Raw genomic sequence first — 18195 nt, 5'->3', positions numbered from 1 at the left:
AATAAAACAAAACCGATGGCAAATGAAGAAAACCAAGAAAGAAAAATCAACGACTGAAATATTCAAACAGCCAGGCAACAATGGTCAGAACTTGTCATAGCAATCTTTATAACTGCCACGGAAATTAGATGTCTCCTTTGTTTAGATTTTTCTCTCTGTCACGTAAACACAGACAGACTTAATATTCAAAGAACAGCGGCGGCAGCAGTGGCAACTCTCCGCCAGATCTGTGACCTCTTCAGGTGTGTTTCGGCTTGCTCGCCCTCATCCCAGTAAGTATTTTTAAGGGTCTAGTTTTACAGTAACAGTATTTTATCGTTTCATTTCCTGACAATGGACGTCTTGACAGTGTTTTTTAACCTTGCATTCAAAAGATTTGTTTTATTTTTTTGTTCACTTATTAACCCATTGTGAGCTCTCTCTCTCTCTCTCTCTCTCTCTCTCTCGCTCTCACTCTCACTCTCACTCTCACTCTCTCTCTCTCTTGCTCGCTCTTATTCTTGGTGTGTAAGTGCATTGGGATCCCCAGAACGGGGCCTTGTAGTCTTGCAGCAGTGGTTATAATCTGAAGAAATACTAAAGATGAAAATTATTGAATTAAATTATATAATTAATACTATTATACTACTATTAATACAACTACTAATAATAATCTTCAAAAAAAAATCGACAGTGAATCTAGTTGTTCTTTGTGGCATGGTTCTGCATTCAATGGTCATAGTTTTTGATTAAAAGAAAATAAATGTATTTTTGTATTTTTTTCCAATTATTGTTTCTTTTCCACCGGTGCTGTTTTTGCTGTGTTCGTTTTTTATTTTAGTTTTTCATTGTGCAGTAGTGCTTACGATGTTGCTGACCTATCTACCCTGCAAAACTGTGTACCGCCGGTACAACACACGTAGCTCGAATAGACTTAAAGTAAGCGATACATTCACATAACAGGATTGAGAAATCTGAAATCCATCTTCATAAGGAAATATCGAAGGCACGTTCTGTGTGTTTCATTACCGTATGTGATCGGTTTGCAGTACTCAACATGAGTGATATCAATGTTTTGCTACTTTTTTGCCGCCTGCTCAATGACATCATGTATTCTCTTTCTCATATGGGGCACATTAGCATTTGTGGCGACACATTAGAATTGGGGCTAGAAACTATTTTATGATATTTGTCAGTTATCAACATATTATTGGACCTTTTGGCCATAACTCATATATGAAGCAAAAAACAAACACATTTTGTTCTGAAACCTCCGTGGCTGTAGATATGGGTCTTCCAGACACCCATGAGAGTAAACATTTCCAAAGGGAAAACATGAGCTGTTTAGCCGCCGTTGGCTTAGCTCTCCTCCAGTTTCACCATCTTCCTTCATTTTCAGTGAATCTAAATGCATTTTCTTGTAGTGAGATGGATACCTGCGTTAACCTATTGTCGATCTAACGTCTTAATTGTCTACCACTGAACACAGGAGTGACCAGGGATTAGCTGCAGCATCGTGCAATCCTCAATCTGTGTGTCTGTTGATGGAACTAGAAAAAATAATCTGATTCATTATATCGCGATACAGACTCGATAGTCTCAGCTGTTATTGTTACTCCATCGGGAAAAATGCAAAGGGAATTGACAAACAGCTCAGCACCACACAGAATGACAAATCCGACCCTTTGTGCCTGAATAAGTTCAGCTCACCTTCATACAGCTGACCCGCTGATTTAGAAACAAAAGACGATTTGCGCCTCTCAAGTTTTGAGGAAATGTTGGACATTTTAGATGATTGAACATAGCTTGTTTTTTTTTGTTTGTTTATTTCCTGCTTTCTATCCTTCTCTTTCATAATCTGTATTTCACTCTCGTTGCTTAGTAGCAAGCTTTAATCTTTTCACCACTGATTTTTTGTATATACTTGTGCCAACAGCTTGGGCAGATGGTGGCTTCTTTTCAATTGTATGGACAAAATCTTGCCTGCGAATATGAATTAAATCAAATAAAATACACTTGTGTACTTGTTAACAAGGGACCAAATTGGAGTCTGCGTCTTTTTTTCCCCCCTTACCTAAACACACACTGGTCTGCTTCAAAGAATTATGTTTAACCATGTTGAGTAGCTGATAGAGTCTTGACGATTACGTGGTGAGGCACAGTGATTTGTAGTTAATCACAAAGTGCAGTTTCAAGTGAGTTGGGGGTTGCCAGGCATGACAACGACACAAATGCCATGTGAGAACCTAACCGTCATCTAACTGAGCTGACTGAACAGGAAACCCTACAGCATCAACAAGTGGAGTTTCACAAGTGGTGGCCAAAGTAGACAATTGGTTCTTTTCTCATTGCAACTGAGCAAGCAACTGCCTAGTGTGGAAGAACTTCTCCTGCATTGTCGATGAGGTTAATCTGCCCACTAAAAGAAAACAAAAACTGAGAATATTAAAGATTATTATTATTAGAATAATGAGAAAAATTCAGTACTGCTCCAAAGCAGTGTTCTGACCATTCTGCCGCTATTTCTGACGAAGAGGGCTTTATACAAAACAGAGGTTGTAGCCATTGGTCAGAAGTCATTTACAAGACTGTGCCCCTCAATTGTCCTCCGGGTGGTACCCTCAAACAGTGAATTCACAGGCACTTGCAACCTTTTAGTGGCAGACGCAGATTACAATCCCTTACAATGCTCTTCCAAGCTCCCCTGGGGTTATTCTTCACCTCCATACAAGGTAAGCAGGACGACATGTGATCTGGTTCTTCAACATTAAAATTGACATTGTAAAGACAAACAACAGTTCTCTTCACATAAACTCTGGGGGGGTGCTCCTGGAAACACAGAGGCAATGTTTTAAAACCCCCCTCAACAGGAAGAGGCTATTGTCCTCATTCAATTCGTTGATCACATGCATTTTTCTCTTACATGTCCTCCTTTTGTTCCTACTGGAGCAACACTTCAAGGAAAAAGGCAATAACGCTTAAATTTCATATAATTTAGGCAGAGGGATCAGAATATTACATGTAAATTGGTACATACATACATACAATACAAATATACTGCAGATATATCCTTAAATTCTATCTTATTGGAATCTACGGTGAAAACACACATCTAATACTACATTTAACTATATAACCTCATAACCAAATATTCCAGATATAATTCAAGGATATCTCCACCTCAAATTGGCCAAACCTCTCTTCTCACATTTGGCCAGAGAAGAGTAAAAGACCAGCAAGGGTTATCTACGTGATACTACGACAACGCACATGACAAAAACCCCTAGTCGTGGAGAGGAAAATCCTGTGTGAAGCCATCTCACAATTAGAAACTAGAAAACAAAAATCACATTATGAAATAAACAAAATAAACATGGAGAGGTTCCACTAATACATAATGCTATGCAGATGAATCAATGGTTATCACTTAATAATGACAAAGTCAAAATTCATTGTGCACGTCATGACAAACACATCCTATAAGTAGGGATAAACATAATTAGACAAACATCTTCCCATTTCAACATCTCAGTGTCTCAACATCACCGTGATCATCATAAGGTGGTTTCCAATCATTTAGTGGTATAGAGACAAACTGTCCTGCCATCATAATAGTAATCATCTTACGAAGAATAGGTACTATACACGCTAGACAGCAACATAGCATTAAACACATTATCACTACAGGTATCAATATTTTTATGAACGTAGAAATCCATGGCCCCAGTGCATTTCTTAGCCAAGCAAATGTGTGTCAGCTTGATCTTTCATTAAATCATCACGTTACTCTTTCATAGCTTTTATGGCTAATTTCTTGATTCTACATCATTGGCAGAAATGTAAGTACAACATGACTCACCTATCATAGCACATACACCTCCTTGAGGCACACTCATTATGTCTACTACCATACGATTCTGGAGAACCATTAAATGGATCAAAGTTAATTCTTGTTTTACAGTTTCTTCTGCTGGGATAGTTGCATTAATGAACAGTAACAACCTATAATGTGTGATATTTAGCCACTAAAAAGCTGTAGAGGTACCTACGGGTGCTAATACAGACATGAAAAAATGTTCTGCTCCGCCTACAATCCTATACTCAGCTGGAAATGATGTCACGGAGATCTTGATCCTGATCATCTTACACGCACAGTTTGATTGATCTTGGTCAGATTATACATGTAAATTGGCATATCTAACATAATTGGTGTGCAAATGCCAATCCAGTTCTTGGGCAAACTTGGATACACCATGTGTCCACATAACCAATAGATGTCAGGAATTGTTGCTTATCCCATTGTAAAAATTATTTGAGTTTGGTGACATGAAGTGGTTATCCCCACTGGAACTCCAGGGTAACAGTTATCGGAACAAATGGATCGAAAATATAAGGGGTGAATAACTCCAGCACGTGAATGGACTATAGTTGAAGAGACTAGAGCAACAGTAACAACCAATCTTCTCCCTACATTAGTGCAATTCAATTGTCCTACAGAAAGATTATAGTGGAATGCTTTTATCAGTTCACCATGCTTCATCTCAACAGAATGTGTCATATCTCCATCAATATGATTATATATTAGTTTAGTCATATTAATATAAGTTGGAAAATTTGTAGCCCTTGCTAAATATCTAGATTTTTCCCATGATGCCGATATAGGTGAGAGGAGGAATGGTGCTTGCACTGAGTGAGGCATTTTACTACATACATAACATGAATGATCCACACCATACTCTCTAAGAAGGATGATCATACAGACGTGACATCTTTTCCTGTTGATGTGGCGTCATCCTTTTCAAGTACTGTAATGGCATATCCTCTTACGCTAAACATATCCTATTACGCTAAACACTTGGGTGAGAGACACACATTTTGACAAAATTGTTTGGTCTCGGTCCACGAATGTAAAATATGGCACGTGGAATAATTCTGTGATTTCCCAAACAACCGAATACAGACTCAGCAAATGTAAAAACAATGTATGCACCCTAGTGTAACCACAATAATATTATCACAATGTCTAATATTTAGGAGACAATGTCCATAGAATATCGATTAGGCTACAAAACAACCGACAGTGTGTAAATCATGGAACGCTTTATACATTTTCCTAGAACGCATTTCTCGAATGTTGCCTGAACATAATCATGTCTACACAATCCATTAATAGAGTAAAATCTAAAAATGATAAATACTAAACTGGACAACCTGATCACTACTGGTTCATGTGATGAAATTCATATATGGCTTTTGTCGACAGAAGACAGACCTAAACCACATTGGTTTCCCGGTCAGCACTTCATGCTGGGACAGTCCCGTCACACCATGTGATCGTCCTCGCATTCCCGTCATCACTAATGACAGGAATGAAACTCAATTAATTAAAAACATGTCAATTATTACCCAAACAATATTTTAATCATGACAAAGCATGAGCTTGGTAAGTCGAGGTTCCTGCATTGTTCGAAGCACAATGATTTTGTTTATTCTCTAACTATCCCTCCTTTTTGACAAATGGTAATTACCATATGTCAAACAAGTAAAACAATGAAAAGCGGGAGAGATACAGCTCAGTACATACATTATCAAGCAACTCTATCAGGCCACTACAATAATTCAGTGCAGGATGCCTTTGAGTAGAGGAAAAATAAAGTTAGTGAAGAATCCTGTGTCCTCATCTGTGGAGGAGACAACCATCATTATTAGACAAGAGCATTATTGGGTGTGGCGGCTTTTTTGGCTGCATTGTCTCCACCATTAGAGATGGGGTCAAGTACTGTACATTAAAGTAAACACAAATAGGAAGATCAAAAAAAGTGGGGGGTTATGACATCAAAACATTTAACAGATGTTCTGTATGTCTCATCAATCAGCTTCATCACACTGTATCACACTTGCCTGTACATTTCATGCAATCAAAATAAAACAATACACAGTTTACCACAGATAGGAACACAAACACAACCGGTTGTACAAAGATAGACAAACACTGTTTTAAACAAAAACAGATAACGGACTAACAAACCAAAAAAAAAACCCTCCTTTTGTTGTACTCATGAGTTTAAATCACTGTAGTTTAACTTTTCAAGAACTTCAGTAGCAAGATCTGGGTGGCGCAAAGCTACAACGCTTTCACTGTCAAGCAATCATGTGAATCTCCATAAGAGGGAAGAAGAGAAGTTGGAGTAGGCAAAGTGAAAGTTGTACATGTTGATGATGGAGGTGTTGTCTGAGAGAAACGAGCCGGTTTGCTTCCTAGCAAGATAAAGCCTACAGCATGTAATCAACCCAAAAAAAACGGCACCAAGTTTCCGAGCATAGTATACAACAAGACGTAATTCATCTCCATAAGATTGCAACAACACAGCTAACATAAAACCATCTCCCTCATCCACAGTTAAAGTAATCCAGCAAACCCAACATGGAGCTAGTGCAAAAAACGTGTTTGCAAAGCAACAAACCGTTCTCTCGTCGAATGGCTAGGCAAGCATTGCCTTGTTCCACAATCCGAAAAAAACAATAACCGACAAGAAAGGCCATGCCAGGGTGCGACCCTGAGGAGACAAAATTAAAATAAATGTTATGTCCTGACTCAATGAACGCTCTTTTGTGCCGGCTGGAGTTAAAACGGAAAAAAAAAAGAAACTGTGAACATACTGTTCTAAGTATAAGAGGAAGTTCTGTGTATCCAGGACACAAGCAGATCAATAAATCATCAATATTCTAATAAGTGTGCTGCCATTGATCAAATCAAAATCAGCCAAAATAAATTTCCGTAATGTGGCAGAAAAAACATTACTGGAGGCTTCACATAACTTCAACAATGAGTTAAGCAACTAGAGAGGGTAAGGAAAATGTGATTCACATACTAAAACAATTAAATATTTAGTGTTCAATACTATATTCCAATTCTTTATTTATTTTTATTCTTATAATTCTTACTTATACCCTTAAAAGTATAATTAATAACTATAAACAATAAGCCTTAGACCTCAGCAGTCATCAATCTAATTAAAGCCTAACTGGTGTTGATCAATAACATTTGATTAACCATCCATTATCTCACGGTCAATTTACGTTACTCAACTCCTAAAAATCACATACATTATGTGCTAAGCTTTGACCGCTAGTCTTACCTTTTGGTCAAGGAGTATTCAACTATAAGTCCCATCATTCAGCAGTCTGATTAGAGAAAAATTGAGAGGTTAGTGGCATTTCCAATCAAGTTAACACCTTTATATTAAAATAAATATACATGTATAATGACAATAACATAGCCAGCATTCAAATTGAGACCACCTAAAACCTAGAATGGCTATTATCAACATATTTGCAAATCAATCAAATCAAGTTATTCAACCTGGTGTTGGCCAAACTGGATCTCTGTATATAAGATCCAGTTTGACTTTCCCCGAATTCCCCGAGTAGGCATGTCTCTCAGCAGGATATCAGGAAAATAGGAATGTCCTTTTGGCCTGTGTGAAAAGCCCTGCAGTGCTTCATGAATTGTTCTCATACATTATAATAAGATGAAGGGAGAGGTCTACCACTGTAACAGGCAGTGTCATAAAGATAATCACTCACAGTAATACTTAACTCAGCTTCTGAACATTGCTTCAACAACTAGACTAGACATCTGCCCTTAATATATGAACTAATTAAAATAATTCTGGCTCTATAGGGCATTCTATAATATCTGATGCTTTAATGTATTAACGCATCAGATATTATAGAGTGCAGTTTTAACAATGGAGCTCAATATGGGGTATAGAGCAAAATTCAATCAAGGTCTCTCCATTAATAAACTTGCATGCATATCATCTAAAAATGATTCCAGGTGAGCCTATTCAATAATCAGTTAATTGTATAGCAATTATCTTTGATCAAACCTGTTGTCAATCCTGCAAGTCTTCCCAATCAGATGCAATCACGTCTACCCTGGTCAAAACTGCAGCCAGTGGATTCCTGCTTAAAACTGCGGAAATAAAACACTGAATAGACGGGTTGGTTAATTCATCATTACATAATTACAACATGTATTGATCCACAAGATATTTTCAAGTTTAAACTTAAAATTTTTGAATGTCCAAATTAAAAAACATTGAAATGGCCAACGTATTTCACATTTATTTAAGTGTTTCAATTTTTAGTAAGCGAAAGTGCACAATCCATTACCTCTCTTGTGTTCAAAACAAAACAATTATTCCTCTTTGTTAACCTACTTGTTAAGTTGTATACTGTATATCATCCACTTTATTCAATGTCAAATCGAGATTACTTCTAGATTAAGACAAAAATAAAAAAATAAAAATAATATTAATAATGTTGTTCGGTTATATTTCACCAGCCTTTAAATTTTGTCTGCTAAACACCAATAGGAAACCTTAATCACATAGTGCACCATTTGACTATAAGTTAAATCATTCATTCCTCTGCTGAACCAATATTTTACTAAAATTACTTTTACAACTCACTTTGCTCCAAGTTCCATCCTTGACAAAGAATCCCAAATGCAACATGCGCAAACTTTTCCACTTTCATTGTCTTCACATCAACTTCCCTAATCTCTAACTTTACAGCTCTCTCCTCTTTGTTTTTCTAATTAATTTCAAACCTTACAGTTTCCTTTCTAGCAATCCTACCAGATATCCTTTTAGATTATAATGCTACTTTTACACCAAGAACTCATGTGTGAAACTAGTTTGACATGTTATGTACAGCACACATACCACTCTCATCTCGCGTTTATACATTTGCTTGTTTCATCAAGATTTTGTTCCAGAGCGATCCATTGGCCAGACACCAGTTGGATCATACAGGATTCATGTGAAAGTGTGTTATACTGCAAATAGAGTCACACAATGGGCCCTTGAACTCCGTCCTCTCTCTAACTATTTAAAACTTACTGAAACTAATTAGAAAGTAAGTCGCATAGCTGGATTGTTGGTACTTCCAAAATAAAATAAAAAAAAAAATAATAATAAACCAAACAATAAATAAAAATTATAATAATAATAATTATTATTGTATTTATCTTTTATTTTAACCTTTATTTATCTTTTTATTTGTTTTTATTTCCAAACCTGTGTCCCTTACACCGCACAACCAGCAGGAATGGCTGCCAACCTGTGTCTCTAGCATAGGAATGGCTTTTTTTTTTTTAATGATCAAATTTACTTTCGTTTTAATTAATTTTATTGTATTTTTACAACACCAGAAGTTTCTTACCTACCCTCAACACTTTTGCTGGAAGGAAACAAGAGAGAGAACCATTCTGACATTATTTATTAATTAATCTAATGTAATCTTAACAATAACAGAAGTTCCTCTCCTAGTCAAGTTAAGTCAAGTCACACTTTATTTATAGAGCGCATTTCACACCAGGGCAACACAATGCGCTTTACAAAGAAATACAACAAAGAAAGAGAACGTAGTTGTCAGCCAGTCATTACAAAAGAATGCCCCTGAAACAACAGCAACAAAAAAAGCAACAACAAAGACAACAAAAACAACAATAAAAGCGACTCCAACCACAGTGGCAGCAACAGAAAACAACAACAGCAGCAACAACACCCACAGGAACAGCAACAACGGCAGCAGCAACATCGACACCAGCAGCAACAACAACAGCAGCAACGTACATGCACATACGTCACCGGAACCGGAAGTGGTGGCTCTCACCGGAACTGGAAAGTTCACTCAGGTTAGAGTTGGTTAAGTCAAGGTATAAGGTTTCGTTAAGTTGAGGTATAAGGTAAGCAAGAGTTAAGTTTAGGTATAAGGTTAGCAGCAGCAATGACAACACCGGTTAAGGTATAAGGTTAGCTGCACCAACAACAGCACCAGCAGCAGCAGCAACGACAACACCAGCAGTGTCAATACCAGCAGAAGACAACAGCAACAAAAACAGCAACAGCGCACAAGCGAAGACGTCACCGGGACCGGAAGTGGTAGCTCTCACCGGAACCAGAAATCTCCTCATCTGTATTGAGTCAACAGTGTGCACCATCTCATCTCAACGAAGTAAAGCACAGCAAAGATGTCACCGGAACCGGAAGCGGTAACCCCCACCGGAAACGGAAATTTCAACTGTGTGCACCATCTCATCTTAATCCAGTCACGGTCCTTTAATTAGCGACTCTAAGTTACGGGTCAAGTTTCCAAACAGACCTCGGGAGGAAGATGTTTTGACTCTCTCTCTCTCTGAAAACACACCCTTCTTATGATCCTCTCAGTGTAATATCACAACAGAAACAACCACAGTAACAGAAATAGCAGCAACATCAACACCAGCAGCAACAACAGCAAAACCAAGCAGAAGTAACAACAGCAACACACACGCAAAGGCCTCACCGGAACCGGAAGTGGTAGCTCTCACCGGAACCATAAATCTCATCTGTATTGAGTGAACAGTTCTCAGGGAAGCAACGCACAGCAAAGACGTCACCAGAACTGGAAGTGGCAGCCCTCACCAGACACTGAGATTTCAACTGTGTGCACCATCCCATCTAAATCCAGTCACGGTGGATGGTTAAGTTTAGGTATAAGGTTAGCAGCAGCAACGACAATACCAGCAGAAACAATAGCAGCAACAGAAACGGCAGCAGCAATAGTAGCAGCAACAACGCACAAGCAAAGATGTCACCGGAACCGGAAGTGGTAGCTCTCACTGGAACCAGAAATCTCCTCAACTGTCTTGAGTCAACAGGGTGTATCATCTCATCTCAACGAAGTAACTCAGAGCAAAGACGTCAACGGAACCGGAAGTGGTAGCCCTCACCGGAAACGGGAATTTCAACTCTGTGCACCGTCTCATCTTAATCCAGTCACAGTCCTTTAATTAGCGTCCCTAATTTGGATTAACTGTAGCCGCTGCACAGCTAATTTAGGGAGGCTGGTGAATAGGCCATTACAGTAGTCCAATCTACTCATTATGAATGCATGGATTCATTTTTCGGAGTCTGCTTTTGACAGGAAGCCTCTTAATTTTGAAATGTTTTTTAGATGGTAGAAGACTGATTTTGTGATTTGATTTATTTGGCTCTTAAAATTTAGATCACCGTCTATGATTACACCCAGATTTTTGGCTTCATTCTTGCTCTCCAGGTAAAGAGAACTAAGATGAGCTGCAATTTTTGCACCAAAGATGAGTATTTCTGTTTTGTCTTTGTTCAGTTGTAAAAAGTTTTTTGACATCCATGCATTAATATCATTAATACACTGAGTGAGGGAGTGTATGGGGAGTAGGTCATGAGGAGATAGGGATATAAACAGTTGTGAATCATCTGCATAATTATGGTAATTTATTTTGTGTTTCTTTACAATATGTGCCAGTGGAAGTATAGGTTAAACAATAGTAGAGGTTAAACAATAATGGTCCCAGAATGGAACCTTGGGGCACTCCACATACAATATCCACTTTGTTTGACACAAAATCTCCAATGGACACGAAGAACTGCCTGTCCTGTAGGTAGGTTTTGAACCAATTTAGAACTGGGCCAGATAGGCCAACCCATTTTTGTAATCTCGCTAATAAAATCTGACGGTCAACAGTATCGAAGACTGCACTGAGATCAAGGAGCAGAAGAACAGATAGTTTTCTTGAATCAGTGTTTATGTGTAGATCGTTCAGAACTTTAAAAAGTGCTGTTTCTGTGCTATGCTGAGGTCGAAAGCCAGATTGATAGGTGTCTAATAGGCTGTTTGAGGTTAGATAGTTTTTAAGCTGAAGGGAAACTGTTTTTTCAATTATTTTGCTAAGGAACAGCAGGTTGGAAATGAGCCTGTAGTTGGCAATAACTGTTGCACCGAGATTGCTCTTCTTCAGGAGTAGTTTAATGACAGCTGATTTAAAGGCTGAGGGGACTATACATGATTAAAGAGAGCTGTTTAAGATTTCTAATACCTCATGTGCTAGGCAGTTAAAAACTGTTTTAAAAAATGTGGTAGGGAGGGGGTCCAGGCAGCAGGTGGAGGACCTGAGCTGACCAACAATATCGTCCAGTCTTTTTATGTCTAAGGGGAGGAAATGACATGGCAGCAGTCATATTACTGGGGAACTGAAGGGTAGGTTCATTTCTGGATGTTGAGGCACTAATATTCAGTCTGATAGCTATAATTTTGTTACTGAAGAATGTAGCGAACTCCTCAAATTTTTCAGTGGAGAGTATCTCTGACAGGGTTGTAGATGGTGGATAAATAAGTCGATCAACAGTGAAGAAGAGCACTTTACTATTGTTGAGGTTTTCATTCATGATTTTCGAGAAGAAAGACTGTGTGGCCTGTTTAATTTATATATTGTATCGATTGAGTCTATCCTTGTAAATTTCATGATGAACCTAAAAATTTGTCTTTCTCCATTTTTGTTCTGCCTGGCAACACTCTCTCTTAAGCTGCCTAATAACTGTTCCATTTCTCCAGGGAGCTTTTTGTTTTTCTATGTTTTTAGTTTTAACAGGTGCAATCTTATCAATGATATTTTGTATTTTGGAGTTTAAGTTGTTCACAGGATCCTCAGTTGATGATGCCTGGAACAGTGGTAACTCATTTACAATTCTCTTAAAGGTTTTAATGGCATTATTGTTATTTATACGTTTTTTAATTGTTCGGGGTACCCCTCTGTTATACAGGAAGAGCAGACACGTCAAAGAAAATGAAACAGTGATCTGAAATAGCAACATCCATGACATAGGGTACAGTGATATTTAGTCCTTTTGATATGACCAAGTCCAGAGTATGCCCCTTATTGTCGGTGGGTCCAGAAACACGCTGAGTAAGGTCAAATGCCTCCAATAGGCTAATGAAGTGTTGAGCATCTGGGTCTGTTTGATTGTCAACATGAATATTAAAATCCCCTGAGATAATTACACAATCATAATCAGTGGAGACCTTGGACAGCAGCTAAGAGAATTCATCAAGAAAGCCACATTTAGATTTTGGTGGCTGATAGACAGCGATGATTAAAATCGGGGCACTGCAGTTTATAGATATAGCAAGGTGTTCAAAAGACGTGAATTCTCCGAGGAGGATTTCCTTGCAAGTATAGATATCAGAGAAGACAGGAGCTATTCCACCGCCTCTCTGGTCAGCTCTAGTGGTTTGGATGAACTTGAAATTAGGGGGTGCTGTCTCAATGAGTGGGACTGAACCATTTCTATCCAGCCAGGTCTCAGTTAATAGAACGAAATCCAGGTTATGAGTACTTACAAGCTCATTAACTAAAAATGACTTGTTAGTTAGTGACCTTACGTTTAATAGAGACATTTTTATTGTTCTGGGTGCATGGCTTTGCGGGGTACTGAGAGTTTGAGTTCGAACCGGTAGTAAATTGTTTCGATTCCTGTATGTTACAGGGAAGTTACGTAATTTCAGTCTATGGTTTATAAGTACAGGAATTTATAGAGCAGAGTGACTGTTATTAATGTCAGAGTGGATCGGACTCACCAAACATAAGCAGCGAACAGAAGATTTCAGCGTAAGTTCCATGTTTAAGGCGAGGAGGCGTGATCCGTGAAAGTTTGAATGAACTCCGTTCTGTCTGAAGACATTTGGACGGTTCAAGAAGGTGCCGAAGTTGTCCACAAACGGTACATTGAGGGAGCAGCAGTATCCCTTGAGCCATGTGTGTAGCTGAAGGACACCTGTGAATTTTACGTCTCCAAAGCTGGGACACGGCAGTCGCCCGGAGACGATGAACCGGCGGTCCGACTGTAGAAGACTGTCAATAAGCTTCGTAAAGTCTTGTTTAAGTGTCTCAGATTTTTTGTTCCTGAGATCGTTGGTTCCAACGTGGATAAGAACAGTGGAAGCAGACGGGTTTTGATCCAGCAGCTGTGGGATTCTGGAGTCTATATCCCGGAGGAGAGCACCTGGGTAACAGATGATTTTAGCCGCAGGCAGGGTGATGTGTCGAACCATGGAGAAGCCGACAATGAGCATGGATGGAGGTCTGGTAGCAGAGAAGTTCCGAGGAACAGCAGCAGCCAAGCCAGGAGAGCACCGTCCTCCCGGAGGCGGCGCAAGCAGGCGGTCCAAGTCAGTGGCTGCAGGGCGGCCCCGACGGGTGGAGGTCACGCTGCCGGAGCCGAGGCGGCACTCTGCGGTCATGAAAACAGCGGGGCACGCGGCGGCGGAGCAGCCACCAACTGGCTTGAAGCAGAGGCCCGGGCAGGCGATGGATAGTCTGGCGGCAGTGGTAACGAGGCCAGCGGCGGTACAGACTGTCTTGGTGACCTCTATGCCACGGTGGACTGTGAGCCCCCCCCCTAAAGGAGGGAATTTCCCACATATCTCTGGCATCGACTGTGGGCTCCAGGGCTGTTCTCCAGCCGGAGAGTCTCCGGCATAGAGTGGCGCAAGGGACTCACGCAACGCCGGCCACGGCTCACCGCCAGGGTCCAAGGCTCTGGGGTGGAACAGGTCCGGGACTTGGGCCTTGGCACCTCTATCACAGCCGGCGGAGCATCAGACGGATCCGACTTACCCGCAGTGGGAATGGATCCGGGCCATGGGAGAGTGGAATCTAAGGCCGGACTGATCACAGCGGAGGACATGGTGTCATGTTCTCCGCCTTCTTCTACCTTCCCTTCCTCTCCTTACCTGTCCCATTAGCCCAACTCTATTTACCTGCGCACACAGCTGTTCCAGATCTGCAATCTAACCACTATATATGCCTCTCTCACCAGTCACCTATTGCCAGATTGTCTTTGATGCTTGCACCGGACTCTCCAGCGTTCTCCGGACTGATTCCCCGCTACCGACTCTGCCTCGCTCCGACAACGTATCCTGCCTGCCCCCCGCCTGTCTTCTGTCTGCACTCCTCGTTATCGAACCTGCCTGTCCCCGACAACGTATCCTGCCTGCCCCCTGCCTGTCTTCCGTCTGCTCTACAAATAAAAGACATTACCAAATATCCCTGTCTTTCTTTGTGCTGCAATTGGGTCCTAACTACACCCGTTACACATGGAGCAGGAGATGTGCATTGTCTGAGCGCTAGCGATGGAGGTCAGACGCACAAACAGTTCATCCTTCTTCCTCACGTCCGCACACGGGCTGTGGATATCTTTGAAGACCGACTTCTCTAGAGCACTGAGTCTGTCGACTAGGTGCAAACAGTTCCCACAATCCGTGGAGGTAGGCATCGATGCCGGCATAGTTAGCAATATGCTAGGCTAACAAGCTAGCTAGCGTTAGCCGAACGCTAGCCAAGCGCTAGCCAATCCAGAGTCCACGTTCCAAAATCCGAAAAGACAGTTCAGGCGAAGGTCAAAGCCAGGAAAGAGTAGGGATATCACAGTGTAAATAATCCGAGATCAGTAATCCAAAATCAGGTAGTTTGGGAAGCGATTCAAAGAAGTAGCACAAACACCCTCAATGCTTTTGCTAGCAGGAAAAAAGGAGAGTACTATTGTAGTTCTTGCCCTCAACGCTTTTGCTAGGAGGGATCAAGAATAATTATGTATTTAATAATGTCAACCTATTATTGAATAACATTAAAAATAAAAATAAAATAAAGATAAACAAACAAAAACCACGATTCTCTTGATCGATGCAATATTGGCCACTTCCACGATCCTCCAGACCGATTATCCGCTGCCTGTTCCTAATTTGCGCTGCACGCAACTGGCAATACGTCTATCTGAGTGGGGGGGAATTCTGAGTTTAACAAAGCTTCTCCAATGATCCTCTAGAACCGTACAATCTTTAAGCTAACTCAGAGCTATTTCCTTCACAATAGCTTTTCCTTCCATCTTCCCTGATCGGTAAAATATCTAATATCTAATATCTCAAAGCTTTTCCTACTTCTTCATATCCATACAAGGTAAACAGGACGAAATGTGATCCGGTTCTTCAATATTAGAATTGACATTGTAAAGAGAAAGCACAGTTCTCTTCACATAAACTCTGGGGGGGCTGCTGGAAACACAGAGGCGATGTTTTAAAAAAAAAAAAAACCTCAACAGGAAGAGGCTATTGTCCTCATTCAAATAGTTGATCATATGCATTTTTCTCTCACACTAGTAATGACGTTTCTAGTTGAAACTATTGTTTTGCTTGTTGATAAAATATAATGTATACATATATAATAAATAGCTATTGCAATAAACACATTTACTACATTATTTATATTTACTGTGCAATTATATACATATTATTTATATATAAATATATACACTACTCACAAATAGTTAGGGATAATTGGCTTTCGGGTGAAATTAATGGAAAATGTAAAAAGTTCACGCGAAGTTCAGTGATGTTATATCATGAAAGTAGGGCATTTAAGGAGAAGCATGCAATGGTGATTTACTCATCTCAAACAATTTATTGAAAACAAAAGCCAACAACAGTGGTGGGTTTACCACAACAAAAAATGTCAATGTTTCAATAACATGTCATGTGCCCTTGAGCATCAATTACAGCTTGACAACCACGTCTCATGCTGTTCACAAGTCGACTTATTGTCTGCTGAGGCAGGGCACCCCACTCTTCTTGAAGGGCGGCCCTCAGGTCATTGAGGTTCTGGGGTACAGCGTTACGAGCCTCTACACGGCGACTCAGCTGATCCCATAGATTTTCTATGGGATTCAGGTCTGGAGAGTGCAGGCCACTCCATTTGAGGTACCCCAGTCTCCAGCAGCAGTTCCCTAAAAATGCGACCTAGATGAGCTGGAGCATTGTCGTCCATGAAGATGAAATGAGGCCCGTGTTGTTCATGCAGGGGCACAATGACTGGATTAATTGACCGGATGACTGGATATATTGATGTTATTCAGGTAGTATGGGCTTGTCACTGTACCATTCACAAAGTGTAGGGCAGTTCTGTATTGACTAGACACACCTGCCCACACTGTAACACCACCACCACCAAAGGCTCGTTTGATGACAAAAGTGGCTGATGCATAGCGCTCTCCTTGACATGTCCAACATCATTGGCGGCCATCATTTCTGCTCAACATGAATCAACTTCATTAGAGAACAGCGCTGAGACCCACTGGTCCCTCGTCCAGCGTAAATGCTCCCTGACCCATGCAAGACAATGATGCCTGTGCCTGGTGGTGTGGTCAGGTACCCTTGCAGGTCGCCTAGCACGTAGACGACACCAATGGTTTCGAATGGTCTGACGTGACACTTGGGTGCCTCTCACCTCCCTTAAATGTGCCTGGAGGTGAGTGGCATTCATCATCTGGTTCCGCAGGGCACTGTTCACAATGAAGCGGTCATCAGTGTGGGATGTGGCCAAAGGACGTCCACTTCTATGCCTTTCTGTGACTCTTCCAGTCCCTCTGTATCTCTGTTGGAACCTGCTGATGACACTCTGTGACACTCTAAGCTCAGTGGCCACTTCCCTCTGAGAACATCCTGTTTGAAGCTCGCAATGGTGAGGTACTGTTGATCAATTGTTAGGTGTCGTCTTGGTCTTGGTTGTCTTGGACGTGGCGCCGCCTGCACAGGCGCTCCTTGTTGATCATGCACATTTTCGGATTTCTATCTGTTTTGTATCACTATGCCCGCCAAAAACTCACTGTCAGTGATCTCCTACGGCCATGATGCACTCTTGGTTATAAAAATGTATCTGGAAGATCAACTTTGGGTGGCCCCCGGAGAGTTTACGTACCAACGCTCTCAACAACCTTACCATCCACTTCTGGCAAGCATCATTCTTGCTAATGTCCAGTTCCTGGAGAACAAGATGGATGAACTTCGAGTGAGGATTACATTCCAATGGGATACGGAAACTAACGGAGACCTGGTTGAACACACTGGTGCTCGATAAAGCCATTTGTCCAGCCAAGTCCTTCTTCGTGTTCCACACCAACAAGTCAGAAGAGTAGGGGAAATCCAAGGGTGGAGGCTTCTGCCTCATGAGAAACAGCCGCTGGTATAAATCCAACAAGATCAAGGCTCTCTCCGCTCCTGCTCGCCAAACCTAGAACACAGTTGACCATCTCATGCCGTCCATTCTACCTCCCCTGAGAATTCAGCACAGTCATCATTAAAGCGGTTTATATTCCACTGCAAGCCGACACCGGCACAGCACTATTGGACCTGTATGATGTGTTGTGCGGACTTCAGAACAAACATCCCAACGTGGCTGTGGTGGTGAGTGGTGACTTTAACAAGGCAAACCTTAAAAAAGTTCTGCCAAATTTCCAACAACACATCACGTGTGCCACCAGGGGAGATAGAACTTTGGACCGCTGTGGCACACCATAC

Source organism: Zeus faber (assembly GCF_960531495.2).
Source record: "Zeus faber genome assembly, chromosome: 4".
Taxonomy (NCBI): Eukaryota; Metazoa; Chordata; class Actinopteri; order Zeiformes; family Zeidae; genus Zeus; species Zeus faber.
This window is presented reverse-complemented; position numbering follows the sequence as displayed.